Genomic DNA, 13,683 nt, shown 5'->3' with positions numbered 1-13,683 from the left:
GATGACCCGTGTATGCAAAAATTCCTCACATTGGAGCCCGTGCACTGGCCTAAATGCCCATCGGTAGGGGACCGGGGAGATAAAAGCTAGGGCCCTCGCAAAATGCCATAGAAGACTCCATAGCTCAAGATCCAGTGAGGCCGGCCACATAGGCTAGTGGGATAATCCATAAAACACGCTGTCACATGGAAATAAGGTAGAAATGATAGGAATGTTTACAGACCTATTGCTGTAAATACAGACCATCTAGGGGAGGATATGTGACCCACTGGGAACCGGGGTTGCCTTCGGGGAGAAGCGGGAGGTGGGGATTGAGCAAAAAACCCAGACTTGATTTGCTCAAACTTCTATGAACAAGCTTGTTTTGATTGATGGGTGGGGACAAAACAATTCAGCGAAGCATTTTTTTTTTAATGTTTATTTCTTTTGAGAGAGCTGGAGAGAGGAAGGAGCAGAGAGAGAATCCCAAGCAGGCTCTGTGCTGACAGCACAGACCCGGATGCGGGGCTTGATCTCCCGAACCATGAGATCATAACCTGAGCCTAAAGCAACAGTTGGATGCTTAACTGACTGAGCCACCTAGGCGCCCCTCAGCTAATCATTTTCAAGGCAAAAAAAATGGGAATTTGGAGAGTCTTAATGAAGTCCTGTGGAGAAAGGTGGTTCTTCATAGTCAGCTGCTTCCTGGAATCCAAAACCTGGGGAGATTTCCTTCTTCTGTTTTCCAGGAACACAGGGCTCAGGTAGCGTTCAATATCCTTGTTGGAGAGAAGGAACAAGGTGTATTTTTTCATGGCAAATCTTTTTGTACCTTTCTTCTTTTTTTTTTTTGAGAGTGTGCATGTGGATTGGGGGAGAAGGGCAGAGGAGGAGAGAGCATCCCAAGCAGGCTCCACGCTCAGCGCAGGGCTCAACACGCAACTCGACCCTACAGTCCCCGCAGCATGAGTTAAGCCGAAATCAAGAGTTGGACGCTCAACCGACGGAGCCCCCCCGGGTGCCCCAAAATAAACTCAGATAGAAAGTTTGAAAATTTTACACGGGTGAAAACAAGACCATGAATTCCAGAAACCCCTTTTCTTGCTACGGTTTAGAGTTCTTCCAAAATGGTTCTGGATGTAGAAGGAAGTCTTAGGCCGTGCTTATGGAAACTTGGGTGGAAATGCCGAGAGCTTAGAAATGTTCCCAGGGTTTTGATAACTCCGTTCTGAGTTTCACCCGTACAGATAAGCGGGTCAAGCCGGCCTACCACACCACAGAAGTGGCCTCTGTCTCTCTCGGGGATCAGTTTCGCAGGCAAGCATTGTATTCCGTTCCCACAAATGTGCTGTTTCCGAACCTGCGCTTGGACAAACGAGAACAGATCCTGAAATGGGAGATGTGCTCTAGCCCACGTGTATGCAAAACAGAAGCAGAGGGACATTCAGTTTCTGCTGAAAGGGATTTTGTGAAGCACTGTGTTTCTATGACACCGAGCCCTTGTTAACGGCCAAGTGCGGATGATGTGATCGAGTTTGGGAATTTTCTCCACTCCTGGGGTCTGCTCTTTTTTTTTGTTTCTTTTTTTTTCTTTTTTTTAAGTTTATTAAGTTTTTGAGAGCACAGGAGGGAAGGTCCGAGACTGAATCCTAAGCAGGCTCCACACTGTCAGCAAGGAGCCCAGCGTGGGGTTCGAACTCACGAACCGGAAGATCATGACCTGAGCCGAGGTCAAGAGTCAGACGTCGAACTGACTCAGGCGCCACCCAGGCGCCCCTCTGCTCTTTTCCTAATACACGTTTTTGGCCTCCGCCAGGAGCCTTCTTGAACTCTTCTGTCATCAGCTGGGTCAGAGTTTGGCCTCTTGCTCTACAGGTGTTTCAGACAGTGCTTCCGCATCCAAAAACTTGGGCCTTAGCAGGACCCGGGTTGTGCAGTGCATTTGTTCAGTTGATCTGCCTCTTAGCCCCAGAAACCTGATTGTGATTGCCACAGTTGACCCGTTCAATTCCCTTAATAGCTAAAAGGCTTCTTTTGCTAACGATAAAATGACAACAGAAAAGTTAGTCAACATTAAATCCTCTCTAAGGAAGTGAACTATATATAGCTTCCTAAATAGTTAAGTGTAGCACATGGAGATTTCTCAGGACAAGGCTGGAGACCGACTGCTTGTGACCTCGACTCCCAAGTTCCCTACACGTGGACGTGGCTGATGCTAACACAGTAAGGCCCGAGAGAGACCCGGCAGTGCCCTAGGCCAGCCGTCGGCATGTAGCGTGCAGGCCTTCAGCGGCAGGAGCGGAGATCCACCCCAGTTGGGGACTAGTGCCTGTGCTTGGAAATCAATATCGAGTGCAAGAGGAAACTGAGGCAGCCTGTGGTTGGGAGACACAACTTTCCTCTAATGGTATGCTTAGGCTCCCACACTTCCCAGCAGCTTTGCCAAAACTCGTCCTAAATTATTTTTTTTAACTTAGTTTGAGAACGAAAATGTGCACGTGAGGCGGGCAGAGGCAGAGAGGGGGAGAAAACCCCAAGCAGGCTCTGAACTGTCAGCACAGAGCCTGCCTCAGGGCTTGAACTCACAAGCCGTGAGACCGTGACCTGAGCTGAAACCAAGAGCCGGACAGTTAACCGACTGAGCCACCCAGGCGTCCCCAGATTTTCTGCTTCTGTTTGCTAACTTGATTGCTGGCCTTGGGCCCTCTTGTCTCCTGGCCCCAGGCTGCTGGACATTTCCTGCCAGCCTATGAGGAAGGTCACTTTGTTATATTCAGGTGCTCTGTGTTTCCCAATTCTAGTAAGTCTGAGTCTTGGGTGATTTCTGTTAGTGGAGGATACAGCCTTTGAGGATTGTGTTTTTAAGATTTAGATTCTGATGTCCCCAGCTGTTAGAGCACAGATTTAAGAAATTCCAGCAAGTTGCATTTTTCCTTTGACGGTCTAGAATTCTCTGTTGACTAGGGCATGTGGCATCCTGGGCTTTGGCTTTCTAAGTTGGGCTGACTTTTTGAGGGTTAGAGCCATAGGGTTGTTGGTGCAGGAGAGCAACTCCTAGATTGAAAAGGACCCAGAACGTTGCCCTTGGCACAGAAGTCGCCGATAGTTCGGGTGTCTCTCATTCAAATAGACCCACCGACTCTTCCCACGCAACTTCTCGACCCCCATTGTTGGGCTGCACAAATACAGGTCCCGTGCTTTCAGGTTCATTGCAGATTATTTTGTTGGAATGGAATTTTGCCACATCGCATATTGAATAATATTAGCGGAAAACAGTTTGAGCTCGAGACTCCTGTTTATTTTGAAGAGGAATCCTCTCTACATAGGAAATGGTAACCGTATTCTCTCCAGGGAGGGATATTGAGTGACGGGAGGACCCAGGCTAAGTGGGAGGTGGCCTTCTCCCTTGATGCTTCGGAAACTTTCCGATTTCTTTGTACGGAGGAAGTACTATGCTTTTTCTAAGTTTCAAAACAACGAAAAGTGGGGGCGCCTGGGTGGCTCAGTCGGTTGAGCGTCCGACTTCGGCCCAGGTCACCATCTCCCGGCTCGTGAGTTCGAGCCCCGCGTCGGGCTCTGTGTTGACAGCTCACAGCCTGGAGCCTGCTTCAGATTCTAGGTCTCCCTCTCTCTGCCCTGTCCCACTGTCTCTCATGCTCTCTCTGTCTCTCAAAAATGAATAAACATTAAAAAAATTAAAAAATATATGAATTAACTCCTAAAAAGTGACTAGCGTTACCTGGTTCATTGAATTCTCTGTCTGACCTGCTGCTGTCAGAGCTGTATGGTGACAGTCCTGACTGCTTGTCCCCCCCCAGTGCCATTCTTTTTTGCAATCACGTAGACTCTGGTTGTCATTTTGCCATTCGTTCATTCGCTCCTGGGAAGAGGAATTAACTGGACTGCCTTTGCTTCCAGTGATGATCAGCTTTCAGTTAAAGATAGGCCTTTTTTTAATTTATTATTTCTTTGATTTTTTTTTTTTTTTAAAGCTTACTGATTTCTTTTGAGAGAGACAGAGACAGCGTGAGCAGGGGAGTGGCAGAGAGGGGGAGAGAATCCCAAGCAGGCTCTGTGCTCAGTCCCATGAACGGGCAAGATCACCACCTGAACCGAGATCAAGAGTTGGAAGCTTAACCGACTGAGCCGCTCAGGCGCCCTAAAGGTAGTCTTTAAAACATTCACGTACATGTATAGGCACAGAAGTACCTCAAAGAGAAAGTAACTGTGTAACATTACAATGTTCTTCCCACTTAAAAACATGAGGGATATTTTACTTTAAGAGCGGGGAGCTGCTAACAGAGGTACAACATTTCTAAACCAACATATGGAAAATATTACAGACCAAGACATGAATGAGTCCTGAATTAGATCCAGGAGATGTCCTGGTTATAATTATAAACACTTCATGAAATCACAGACCCAGAAATGTGGCAATATGAAACCCTCAGCTCTTAGCCAGAGGTGAGCAAAGACTTTTTTTTTTTTTAATTCGAAAGCCAATGATTTATAATACTTCAAGTTGAACCTAGCCTTCTCGTTACGTTTATTCATGAAAATGATAAATGGGCCATTTCCCCTTTACTTTCTGGACAACTGAAACTGACATGAAAAATGAGTGCCTTGTGAATGTTGAAGTTAGACCTCCCATCAGGACTCCCAAGGGTAGGATCTCAGGGATAGCAAAGCATAGAGGCACTAAATTACTATGTCGAACTTTCTTTTAGTTTTTAAATTTTATTTAAGTCCAAGTTAGTTAACATACCGTGTAAAAATGATTTCAGGAGTAGAATTTAGTGATTGCTCGCTTACATGTAACACCCAGTGTTCATCCCAACAAGTGCCCTCCTTAATGACCCATCACCCATTTAGCCCCTCCCCCCACCCGACACCCTTCCAGCAACCCTCAGTTTGTTCTCTGTATTTAGGTCTCTTATGGTTTGCCTCCCTCTCTTTTTATCTTACTTTTCCATCCCTTTGCCTATGTTCGTCTGTTTCTTAAATTCCACCTAGGAGTGAAATCCTGGATTTGTCTTTCTCTAATTGTGCTTAGCATAACACACTCTAGTCCTATCCACGTTGTTGCAAGTGACAAGATTTCATTCCTTTTGATCACCGAGTAGAGTGTGTGTGTGTGTGTGTGTGTGTGTGTGTACACACCACATCTTTATCCACTTGTCAGTCAGTGGACATTTGGGCTCTTTTCTATAATTTGGCTATTGTTAACAGGGCTGCTATAAACACTGGGGTGTATGTGCCCCATCGATCAGCATTTTTGTATCCTTTGGATAAATACCTAGTAGTGCGATTCTTGGGTCACAGGGTAGTTCTATTCTTAATTTTTTGAGGAACTTCCACCCTGTTGTCCAGAGTGGCTGTACCAGTTTGGCATTCCCACCAACAGCGCAAGAGGGTTCCCATTTCTCCACATCCTCACCAACATCTGTTGTTTCCTGAGTTGTTCATTTGAGCCATTCTGACCGGTGTGAGGTGGTATCTCATTGAGGGTTTTGATTTCTATTTCCCTGACGATGAGTGATGTTGAGCATCTTTTCATGTGTCTCTGAGCCCTCTGGATGGCTTCCTTGGAAAAGTGTCTGTTCGTGTCTTTTGCCCATTTCTTCACTGGATTATTTGTGTTGAGTTTGAGAAGTTCTTTGTAGATTTTGGATACTAACCCTTGATGTGATATGTCATCTGCAAATATCTCCTCCCATTCTGTTGGCTGCCTTTTAGTTAATTGCTTCCTTTGCTGTGCAGAAGTTTTTGTATCTTGATGAGGTCCCAATAGTTCATTTTTGACTATGTCGAACTTTCTGAACTGAGGCAGAGCAAGGCCTGTGAGGAGAGTATGGAGAGGGTCTGGAATACTACCCCAGACATTGGAATGGAAGAGGCGGTGCCTATAAGCTTGCCGATCCATTGTAACGTAATAGGAAACAGCTGCTATCAGACCCAAGCGTTGAGCAGAGTTCAAAGCAGTGGGTCTCTGAGTTGCAAGCTGAACTTAGAGTTGGTCCTGGTAAAATGAGTCACCTTTCCAAACCTGCCATTTTTTCTTTCTCCTCAGTGCTGCTTTTGTATTTCAGCTTCGACAATATCTTGTCCCTCACAATGGATTCTTTCCTACAATTCTCAGTCTCAAATTCTCTTCTCCCTCACAATTCTTTCTTTCCCACAATGCCTTTCTCTCCCATGGTGCCCAGGCTCTCCTACAGTTCTCCATAGTTTCCTACAATTTGTTTTCCTTTACAGTTCCATTCTCTGTTCTCCTTTTCTGCCACAATTTCCCATCAGCCCCTATAATTCTCCCATTTTTTTCAGAATTTTTTTTTCAGTCTGTTTACATTCTCTCCGTGCTTCCCACAGGTCTCGCTGACATTCCTACAAGTTTCAGTATTACAATTTTTATCTCCATCGTTCTAGACTCTAACAATTTTGTTTTTGCTAAAATAACTTTATATCCTTTCTGCCAAGTCTCCGCTGCTCCAAGTCTGTTCTTCCCATAATTATTTGCATCTCTTATAATTCTCCAATTTCCCACAATTCTTGGTATTCTAATTGTCATCTCCTTCACAATTCCCCATTCTCTCTCAAAATTTTATTTTCATTCTGCTAATTCTCCACTAGCCCATTTCTCTTCCACACCCAGCTCCCACACACGATCGCCCCTCGTCTCCTGCAGTCGCCCCTCAATTTTTTTTATTCTGATAATTCTCCATTCACATTTCTTCTGCCCATCTCTCACCATTCTTTGCCATAAATGTTCTTCTTTCCCACAAGTCCCTGTATTTTATTTTATTTACTTATTTTTTAGCATTTTATTTATTTTTTGAGAGACAGAGAGAGACAGAGCATGAGCAGGGGAAGGGCAGAGAGAGAGAGGGAGTCACAGAATCCGAAGCAGGCTCCAGGCTCCGAGCTGTCAGCACAGAGCCCGACGCGGGGCTCGAACTCACAAACCATGAGATCATGACCTGAGCTGAAGTTGGACACCTAACCAGCTGAGCCACCCAGGCGCCCCAAGTCCCTGGATTTTACTTCCCGTGCTCTCCCACAATTCCCCATCCTTCCCACAGTTATATGCAGTTCCCACAATTTTCTCTATGATTCCCAGTATTCTAATTTCCATCTCTTAATTCTGCAGTCTTTTTCAGAATTTTAAAAAATGTTTATTTTTTTTAAACGTTTATTCTTGAGAGAGAAAGAGAGAGCGAGCCAGCGCACAGGCAGGGAAGGGGCAGAGAGAGAGAGGGAGGGAGACACAGAATCTGAAGCAGGCTCCTGGGGCACGAACCCACAGACTCTGAGATCACGACCTGAGCCAATGTCTGACACTTAACCTACTGAGCCACCCAGGTGCATCTCAAGAATGTATTTTCAGGGGCGCCTGGGTGGCGCAGTCGGTTTAGCGTCTGACTTCAGCCAGGTCACGATCTCGCGGTCCGTGAGTTCGAGCCCCGCGTCAGGCTCTGGGCTGATGGCTCGGAGCCTGGAGCCTGTTTCCGATTCTGTGTCTCCCCCTCTCTCTGCCCCTCCCCCGTTCATGCTCTGTCTCTCTCTGTCCCAAAAATAAATAAACGTTGAAAAAAAAATTTTTTTTTTAAAAAAAGAATGTATTTTCATTCTGATAAATCCCCACTCTGCCATTTCTCTTCTTCACAGAGCTTTCCAGTCTTTCCCATAATTCCCCTTCTTTCCCACTAGTCTTTGCTTCTCCCACAATATCCTTTCCTTTCATAAGGATATTCCTTCCTTTGCTCTCCTACAAGTCCCCGTCCTTCCTACACTGAGACGCCACTCTCCTATTTCTTCATTTTCTCCCACAATTCTCTTTACGATTCCGAGTAATCTAATTTCCATCTTTAACTTTGTATTTTCTCTCACAGTTCCCTTTGCTCTGATAATTGTCCATTTTCTTTCACGGTTCTCCTCTACCCACAACTCTCCGTTTGTTCCCACAGTTGCCTGTCTCCCCACCCCCCAATTCTGTATCCACCCCATAGTTGTGTGCAGCCCATAATTCTCCAGTCCCTCCCCCAATTCTGTCTTTACAATTCTCGGGATTGGAATTCCCTGGTTAACGATGCACCCTACCCACAGTTGCCACTTCACGCTGTTCTGTCTGTCAAGGAAAGGAGGTTGTGCCGGAAGGGAAGCCATTTACTTCATCAAGAAAGTTGCTGTGAAGAAGGAAGTCATGCCCCCTGAGCACTGCTGAGAAACATGTCAGATTTGCTTTCTAGTAAAAGCTTCTTATCCTGGTTTGGGCTAGTAACTAACGGTTCCTGGCCCTTGAGTAACTCTGCCCTTTACTTAGAGTCTAGGTCCCGTTGCATACAGGAACAGTTGCTGAGTCCGTAAGGAGAGAAAGGAATTAATGAATTTTGAAAAAGACTCATTCGATAGTGCTTAGGGAACATTGGTAACATGCCGGGCCCTGTGTTAAGTGTTGGGAATGCAAAAGTGAGCACCCCGGATGAAGTCCCTGCTTGAGGGCCAGGGCCCTCAATCATGGCACAGGACATCTACCTGCTTGCTCAGAAATGTCTCATCCCTGACCATGGCCACCTTCGTGGAGCTCAGTACCAAAGCTAAGGTGTCTCTTGTGGGTCTGCGCACCTGGAAGTCTCCCCTAGGCAAAGTCAAGGAGCCGGTGAAGGTGGCCGCTGATGTAGGCACAGTCTAGGTGAGGATAGCCTATCCGTGTCTATCAAGAGGAAGAATGAGGTGGGAGAAGCCATCCAAGAGAAGGTTGTCAAGCAAGAGGAACTCTTCATCACTGGCAAGCGAGGACTCACCTTCTTTGAGAGAATCCTAGCAAAAGAGGCCCGTCAGAAGACTTCGAAGGATCTGACGCAGAACTGTTTGGACGTCTGTTTGATTCGCTGGTCACCGGGATTGCAGCCTGGGAAGGACTTTTTCTCCAAAGACAATAAGGCAGTGGCCTCACCAGTAAATTAACGTTCTTGGGAGCCTGGGGGGCCGTGGAGGAGCTGGTAGATGAGGGGCTGGTGAGAGCCTTTGCAGTCTTCCACCACTTCCAGATCGAAAGGCTCTTGAACAAACCTGGACTTAAATAGAAGCAAATACCCCACACGAGAAAAAATGGATCTAATACTGCCATTCCAAGGGCATCCCCGTTACAACTGGCAGCCTTCTGGGCTCTCCTGAAGGACTCTGGGCCAAGTCCAAGGACTTTTCGCTTCTGGAGGGTCCCAAGATCAAGGTGATTGATGCAGAGCCCAAAAAACCCACAGCCCAGGGTCTGATTCAGTTCCCCATCCAGGGGAAGAGGGCTGGAATCCCCAAGTCTGCGACAGTGGCATGCATTGTTGAGGACATCAAGGCTTTTGACTTTAAACTGAGTAATGATGAGATGGTGACCATACCTACCTCAGTAGAACTGGAGGGCCAAGCACTGTGGATTCTAGCCCTCACTTAGAGGATTTATCCCTTTAGTGCGGACTTATCGAAGCTGAAGCTCTTGATAAGATTACCTGGCAGGTTCTCTCTCTTGACTTGACTGCAGTGTAACTCTCTCTACCCGAGTCCTCTTTTAGCCAAGCTGACCTGAAATCCCAGTGACCCTGGCCTTGCTGTAAGCCAGAATCTAGGCAGGGTTGTGTCTAGGTCAGTACGGTTAGCTAGGAGCAGATTATCACAGGGAGATCGAACTGATAAACAAATTACCATCTTTTTTCTTTTTTTCAATTATTTGATCCGATCACTGGGGAACACTGTAAGGATCTGAGGATTAAAAAAAAAATTAAAGACGAATAATGGCACAAAAAATAAGTCCCTCCTCTTGTGGAATTTATGTCTCAGTAAACAAATCGATCGACTTACGCACAATCCAACACAGAATTTCCAAGCGCGAGAAACGCCGTGAAGAAAATGAAGCAGGTGGCGTGGCAGAGATGGAGGGGTGGTGACGCTACCCAAGGTGGGGTGTGGGGAAGCCAGGTTGGAGCCCCCGGGAGCTTGTCAGAAAGGCAGAATCGCAGCCTCGCACCCCCAGCCCCTTGAACCACGGAGTCGCAAGTCTGCATTGTAACAGATCGGCCTGTACGGTACAGATTGAGAGCTTTGGATACAGCCTCAGGTGTGGTCATCTGGAAAGACTTCTCCAAGGAGGTGACATCTGAGCTGGAACCTGAATGGTGCGAAGGACCCAGCCAAGTAAAGATGAGGACAGAGCGTAGTCCCGACAGTGGGATCGGCAAAGGAAAGCCTTCTGCGATGAGGACGAGCAGAGGAAGGTCCGTGGGGCCTGCAGAAAGGGTGGCCTGAATGAATGAAGCCAGCAACCCCCGCCCCTTACAGTTCAGGATTTCTTACTCCCCAGGACCCGCCCTCTCTGTCACATCTGTATCAAGGGCCAGGTTATCATTCTGTTTAATATTTTCAACATTAGGGGCACCTGGGTGGCTCAGTCGGTCAAGCGTCCGACTTCAGCTTGGGTTACGATCCCACGGTTCGTGATTTCGAGCCCCGCATCAGGCTCCAAGCTGACAGCGCGGAGCCTGCTGGGGATTCTCTCTCTGCCCCTCCCCCACTTGCATTCTGTGTCCCAAAATAAATAAACTTAAAAAAAAAAATTCAACATTATAAAAACTTCAGAGGATAGATCAATAAATGATCATTTGAGTCTTCCCTCGAACTCTTAAAAAAAATTTGACTCCCTTGACCATTCAAAGAATGCTTTAAAATGGTGGATGACGGTCTCTTCATTTGGATCAGTCCCCACGTCTTATCTGAACCCCAGTTCCGTGCTTCCACGTGTACCCATGACGTCACTTGCTGAATGTTTCTCTTAACTTCCAGCTAAACCTGTTCGTGACTCGACTCTGCGTTTCTCCTACCAATGTGACCCTTTTTTAGCTGCTTGCTTTCTCCCCGTGGGAAGTTCATTGGCTCATTTATATCTGACATCAAATCTTACTGGGTTGTTTTTTCTTGGCTCCTTCGACCTTTTGCCTTCAATCCCTACAGCCAGAATCCTAAAGCCATCATTTTTCCGACAAGGTCTAGGTTCTCCATCCCCATAGATTCCAGTCCCTGCTCTCCATTTCTAGGAATGAACAGGACACTTAAGGGTGAAAGGGTCTGTCCTGCTTTACTCCGGAATTAAGATGCAGGAAGAATAAAAAACAAAAAAACAAAAAAACACCACCACAGGTCTAAACTCAGGGTAGCATCTTCATAACATAGAAAGTATGGGCTGCCATCAAAACCCGTATTTTGGGGCGCCGGGGTGGCTCAGTCGGTGAAGCATCCGAGTTCGGCTCAGGTCATGACCTCACCATTCATGGGTTCAAGCCCCGCGTCGGGCTCTGTGCTGACAGCTCGGAGCCTGGAACCTGCTTCAGATTCTGTCTCCCTCTCTCTCTGCCCCTCCCCTGCTCACACTCTGTCTCTCTCTCTCTCTCTCTCTCTCTCTCAAAAATAAACATTAAAAACGTAAAAACCCATATTTTATTTCAAACGCCAGTCCAGTCTCCATCCGCTCCAAACTCCCAATAATAATAATAAAACACGTTTAAGCTCCCTAAAGTCTGGCACTGTAACCTTCGTGCCATCAGCTTTCTCTCCAAATAGAGATTCTGGCGACCTAAATGCCAGAGTCTCCTGTTAGCTGCTTTAGGCAGCTGACGTGACTGATTTTGAACGTCAACATGTATAACGCTCGGAGGCTGACCTTTGCAGAACCGCTAACTATATTCTTGGTGTCCTCTACCACTGACCACAACGCGGGAGTCATTTTAATGGGACTTCCCTGTTTCTTCTACGAGAAGGGCAGAGCAGCTACTACAGTGACAGGCCTCTATTGTGGCCGAACGGTGGGAAAAGGCATTTTGACAGGAAATAAAACCCTCTGATCCCCGATGAGGCCCTCACGCTCAAAATGTTTATCACCCAGTTGAAGGTTGGGAACTTGCTCTTGGGATCGACCACGGTGTCCCGGGTTTGAGGACTTTCCACAGATAAATGTCAAATGGTTTGGTGTTTCTCCTGACTTCTTTCTCCAAAAACTCAGACCAAATGGCATGTTGATTCAGTTCAGCTTCGGCTCCCAGAATATTCTTACGTTCTGTTTCAAGTTGGGAAAAATGTGCATGTGTGTGTAGAATGGCTTCCTTAAACCTTTGGAAAGCCCTTCTTTGAGTTTGCAATTTAATATTTAGTAAGTTAAAATTTCACCCACAAGTGACTAATGTGGCCCCATTGTTTTCTTTTTTTTTTTTTCAGAATTCTTAATTTTTTTTAATTTACATCCAAATTAGCGTGTAATGCAACAGTGATTTCAGGAGTAGATTCCTTAATGCCCCTTATCCATTTACCCATCTAGCCCATCCCCTGCTCCCACACCCCCTCTAGTAGCCCTCTGTTTGTTCTCCATACTTAAGAGTCTCTTATGTTTTGTTCCCCCTCCCTGTTTGTATGTTATTTTTGTTTCCCTTCCCTTATGTTCATCTGTTTTGTCTCTTAAAGTCCTCATATGAGTGAAGTCCTATGAGTTTTGTCTTTCTCTGAATGACTAATTTCACTTAGTATAATACCCTCCAGTTCCATCCACGTAGTTGCAAATGGCAAGATTTCATTCATTTTGATTGCCGAGTAATACTCCATTGTGTGTGTGTGTACATATATATATACACACACACACACACACACACACACACATACTACATCTTCTTTATCCATTCATCCATCGATGGACATTTGGGCTCTTTCCATACTTTGGCTATGGTCAATAGGGCTGCTATAAACATGGGGTGCATGTGTCCCTTCGAAACAGCACACCTGTATCCCTTGGATAAATACCTAGTAGTGCCATTGCTGGGTCGTAGGGTCATTCTACTTTTAATTTTTTGAGGAACCTCCCTACTGTTTTCCAGAGAGGCTGCACCAGCTTGCATTCCCACCAGCAGCGCAAGAAGGATCCTCTTTCTCCGCATCCTCGCCAACATCTGTTGCCGTGGCCCCCTGATTTAACTTCACAGGCGACTTAGGTCTCTCTCAACTCTCAATCCAAGAGTGAGAGACGCGTCCTAGCCGTGGACAAAATAGTCTGGAGATCGCACATCAAGGTTGGTCTGCTAAGATGTGGAAATGTGCAATGACAGAAATGAAAGCGTGTGTGAGTGTAGCTGGCTGGGCTCACTGGGGATCTTCCTTCTACAACAGGGATTGGCAAACTATGGTCTATGGGCCACATCCTCTCCACGGTCTGTTTTTGTCCATTCTGGGAGCTGAGAATGGCTTTTACATTTTTAAATGGTTGAAAAAACATCAAAAGAGTGTTTCTCAACACACAAAAATTACGTGAAACTGAAATTTCAAGGTCCATAAATAAAGTTTTATTGGAACATGGCCACACTCATGCATGTTTGTATCAACTATACTGCTTTTGCTCTACCCCTGCAGGGTTGAGTAGTTAGGACAAAGACCACATGACCTGCAAACCCTAAATTATTTGTTCTTTGGCCCTTTGCGAACAAGTTTGCCAACCTCTACTCCATGGGACCATCTTTCCATTACTCTTGTCTCTCTCTGAACTCCTGTGGCCAGAGCCCTGGGCTGTCTGCTCCTCAGAAGGTCCAAAAAGCATGCGCCTCTTGGTTAAATTGTATAGATGTGCAGTAGCCTAGGTCTTAAGCAAAAGGAATTCTTTCTTTTTTTTTTAATGTTTGTTTATTT

The 13,683-nt window shown here is 46.1% G+C and overlaps 1 pseudogene; it reads left to right on the top strand.

Moving 5' to 3' along the window:
• The first annotated feature begins 8,517 nt into the window (after positions 1 to 8,517).
• On the top strand, positions 8,518 to 9,424 carry LOC121025161 (aldo-keto reductase family 1 member B10-like; annotated as a pseudogene).
• Positions 9,425 to 13,683: the final 4,259 nt, after the last annotated feature.

Source organism: Herpailurus yagouaroundi, unplaced genomic scaffold (assembly GCF_014898765.1).
Source record: "Herpailurus yagouaroundi ecotype Mexico unplaced genomic scaffold, PumYag 67525, whole genome shotgun sequence".
Classification (NCBI taxonomy): Eukaryota; Metazoa; Chordata; class Mammalia; order Carnivora; family Felidae; genus Herpailurus; species Herpailurus yagouaroundi.
This window is presented reverse-complemented; position numbering and strand designations above follow the sequence as displayed.